Source organism: Mus pahari, chromosome 3, assembly GCF_900095145.1.
Source record: "Mus pahari chromosome 3, PAHARI_EIJ_v1.1, whole genome shotgun sequence".
NCBI classification, from domain to species: Eukaryota; Metazoa; Chordata; class Mammalia; order Rodentia; family Muridae; genus Mus; species Mus pahari.
In genome coordinates, this window is record NC_034592.1 from 130,640,607 (window position 1) to 130,645,152 (window position 4,546).

General features: G+C 36.3%; 1 pseudogene; it reads right to left on the bottom strand.

Annotated features, from left to right (window-relative positions):
• Positions 1–1,431: 1,431 nt before the first annotated feature.
• Positions 1,432–1,962, bottom strand: LOC110319354 (annotated as a pseudogene).
• Positions 1,963–4,546: the final 2,584 nt, after the last annotated feature.

Genomic DNA, 4,546 nt, shown 5'->3' on the forward strand with positions numbered 1-4,546 from the left:
TTGAATTTGCCTGCTGACTAAGGATGTTGAACATTACTTTAAGTGCTTTTTGGACATTTAGGATTATGCTGTTGAAAATTCTGTTTAGCTCTGCACCCCCTTTTAAAATTATGTTATTTGTTTTGTTGGTATCTAACTTCCTGAGTTCTTCATATATTTTGGATATCAGCTCTCTTTCATATATAGCATTGGTGAAGATCTTTCCCCAAGCTATAGGCTGTCATTTTGTCCTATGGATGGTGTCCTTTGACTTACAGAAGCTTTTCAGTTTCATAAGGAATCATTTATTAATTGTTGATCTTAGTCCCAGGGCCACTGGAGTTCTGTTCATGAAGTTGTCTCTTGTATCAACAAGTTCATGGCTATTTCCCACTTTCTGTTCTATTAGATTTAGTGTATCTGGTTTTATATTGAGGTCTTTGATCCATTTTGACTTGAGTTTTGAGCAGATTCTACATGCAGACATTCAGTTAAACCAGTACCATTTGTTGAAGGTGCTCTCCATTTTTCACTGTATGTTTTTGACTATGTTGTCAAAAATCAAGTGTCTATACATCCTTGGTCTTTGATTCAATTCAGTTGATTAACCTATATGTTACTATACCAAAATTATTGCTCTGCAGTATAGCTTGAGGTCAGGGATGGTGATTCCTCCAGAAGATCTTTTACTGTCCAGTACTGGTTTTGCTATCATGGGCTTTTTTCTTTTTCCATATGAAGTTGAGAATCGTTCTTTCAAGATCTGTAAAGAATTTTGTTGGAATTTTGATGAGATTTATATCAATCTGTAGATTACTATTGACAAGATAACCATTTTCACTATGTTTTTTTAATAAAAAATTGTATTTGCTTAGAAGCATTCAGAATATCAACAAAACAGCTGCATCTTTTTTTTTTTTTTGCAATTACAGAGTGGTATTCAGTTAACAGAACAGCAATTATCTTTGTATAAGCTGCATCAGAGACAACTGAAGATGAAAAAAATAAAACCCAAAAATAAAACCAAAAAAAAAAAACCCAAAAAATAAAAAATCAAACTACTGTCCCCATGTATAACTAATTTGTGCTGTGTACCAACAAGAACCTGATTTAAATTTCCATGCCAATTTACAACCCCCAGACTGTACCAGGCAAGGTTAGTGGCTATTGAAAAATACCACCAGGACAGGGCTATCTAAAGACACATTAGGAAGTGTGTTAACTATACAAAAAAAGACACTGTACAGTTTAAAAACAAATCTTACAGAGCCTTACATTTCAATTTTTTTCTTTAAACGGAGTGAGTTGTGTACGGGGGGGGGTAAATGCTTTATAGACAAGGAAAAAACTGAGCTAGAACCAACTTATTCACCATCATCATCTTCTTCATCCTCTTCCTCATCCTCTTCATCCTCCTCCTCATCTTCCTCTTCCTTCTTTTTCTTGCTCTTTTCAGCCTTGGCCACCCCCCTTTTTCACTGCATCAGGTTTTCCTTTAGCTCTGTAGGCAGCAATATCCTTCTCGTACTTCTCCTTCAGCTTGGCAGCCTTCTTCTCATAGGGCTGTTTGTCATCCACTGCAGTGTTGTGCCACATCTCACTTAGTTTCTTTGCAACATCACCAATGGATAAGCCAGGATGTTCGCCTTTGATTTGGGGGTGGTACTCAGAACAGAACAAGAGGCCAAAGGAGGCCTTGGGTGCATTGGGGTCCTTGAATGTCTTTTTGGTCTCCCTTTTGGGTGGAATGTAGGTTTTCATTTCTCTTTCATAATGAGCCTTGTCGGCCTTTACCATAACTTCAAATTTCCCCTTTTCTTTAGCGGACATGGTCTTCCACCTCTCTGAGCACTTCTTGGAGAACTCTGAAAAGTTGACAGAAGCATCCGGGTGCTTCTTCTTGTGCTCCTCCCGACAGGTTTGCACAAAGAATGCATATGAGGACATTTTGCCTCTTGGCTTCTTAGGATCTCCTTTCTCCATGTTTAGTTGATTTTCCTCCGTGAGGCAGAGTCACCGTGATTCACAGAGTCATCCGGTTCTCGCTTGCCCAGGTGCTATACCTATGGAGCTCAATGTAACTCTCTATTTTTACTATGTTAATCCTACCTATCCATGAGCATAGGTGATCTTTCCATCTTCTGTTATATCTCCCAATTTCTTTCTTTGGAGACTTGAAGTTCTTGTCATATTGCTCTTTCACTTGCTTGGTTACAGTTACACCGAGGCATTTTATATTTGTGGCTATTGTGAGTGATATATTCTCTATATCTTCTTTCTCAGCCCATTTATCATTTATATAAAGGAGGGCTACTGATTCTTTGAGTTAATTTTTGTATCTAGCTACTTTGCTAAAGGTGTTTATCAGCTATGGGAGTTCTCTGGCAGATTTTTGGTGTCACTTAAGCATACTATCATATCATCTGCAAATAACAATACTTTGACTTCTTCCTTTCCAATTTGTATCCCCTTGATTTCCTTTAGTTGTCTTATTGCTCTACTTAGAACTTCAAGTGCTATATTGAAGAGGCATGGAAAGATGGTCAGCTTTGTCTTGTTTGTGATTTTGTTGGCATGGCTTTAAGTTTATCTCCATTTAATTTGAAGTTGGCTATTGGCTTGTTATATATTATCTTTATTGTGTTTATGTATGTTCCTTTTATCCCTGATTTCTTTAAGACTTTTAACTTGAAGGGATGTTGGATTTTGTGAAAGGATTTTTCCACATCTAATGAGATGATCATGTATTTTTTTCTTTCAGATTTTTTATATGGTAGATTTCATTGATGGATTTTCATATATTGAACCACCCCAGCCTCCCTAGGATGAATCTTACTTGATCATGATGGATGATGTCTTTGATATGTTCTTGAGTTCAAGTTTGAATAAATTTTCATAAGGGAAATTTCTCTGAAATTTTCTTTGTTGAATTTTTCTGTTGTTTAGGTATCAGGGTGGCTGTAGCCTCATAGAATGAGTTTGGCTTGAGGAGTATTGTTTGAGGAGTGGTTGAGGAGTATTGTCACTAGCTCTTCTTTGGAAGTCTGGTAGAATTTTGTAGGAGACTTTTAATGACTTCTTTTATTTCCTTAGGGGTTATAGGACTATTTAGAAAGTTTATCTGATTTGATTTAACTTTGGTAATTGGTATCTATTTAGAAAATCATTCATTTAGATAATTTAGATTTTTTTCAATTTTGTGGAGAACAGGCATTTGAAGTAAGGCCTAATGACTCTTTGAATTTCTTCAGTGTCCATTGTTATGTCTCCCCTTTCATTTCTGATTTTGTTAATTTGGGTACTGTCTCTCTTTCTTTTAGTTAGTTTGGCTAAGAGTTTGTCTATCTTATTGGTTTTCTCAAAGAAATTCTTGGTTTCATTGATTCTTTATATTGTTGTCTTTCTTTCTTTTTTTTTCTTCTTTTTTTCTTTTTTTTTTCTGAGACAGGGTTTCTCTGTATAGTCCAGGCTGTCCTGGAACTCACTTTGTAGACCAGGCTGGCCTCGAACTCAGAAATCCGCCTGCCTTTGCCTCCTGAGTGCTGGGATTAAAGGCATGCGCCACCACGCCCGGCCGTCTTTATTTCTAATTGATTGATTTCACCCCCGAGTTTGATTATCTATTCCTCTTGGGTTTCTTTCTTTTTTTTTTTTTTTTTTTTTTTTTTTTTTTTTTTTTTTTTACAGAACGTGCCACTGATTCATTTATTTGTGTAGTTGACTATATTTGCTTATTCTTATTCTTTTTTTTTGTCTAAAGCTTTCAGATATACTTTTAATTCAGTAATATGAGAACTCCACAATTTATTTATTTATTTATTTATTTAGTTTGTTTGTTTGTTTTTTAAAGGACATCATTTAATTGGGGCTGGCTTACAGTTTCAGAGGCTTAGTTTATTATCATCATGGCAAGAAACAGGACAGCATACAGGCCAGCCCAGTGATGCAGATGGAGCTGAGAGTTCTACCTTTGATCTGTGGGCAGCAGAAAGAGAATGTCTGCTATACTGGGAGTAGCTTGAGCATATATAAGACCTCAAAGCCCACCCCCACAGTGACTCACTTCCTCCAACAAGGTCACACCTACTCCAACAAGGCCACACCTCCTAATGGTGCCATTCCCTATGACCAAGCATTCAAACACAAGAATATGTGAAGGTCGTATCTCTTCGAAAGTATTTTAAGTCACTATTATGGGGTTGTCAAGCAGTAAGAGCTGACTTGCAAATATTTAATTCTCTAATCTGAGAAGGAATTCTGATGTTTTTGCAGAGCTTCAATGTCTATCTAATTTTTAAATATCAAGAGTGCACTGTAATTTATTAAACCATTTTTGAGAACTCCACAATTTCTTTATGGAGGCACTTAGTGCTATGAACTTTCCTCTTAGCATACTTTCATAGTGTTTCATACTTTTGGGTATGTAGTGTCCTCATTTTCATTGTATTCTAGAAAGTCTTTAATTTCTTTCTTTATTTCTTCCCTGACTCAATGATCATTTGGTATAGTTGTTCAGTTTCCATGAGTATGTAGGCTTTCTGTGTTTCTTTTGCTGTTGAAGTCCGGT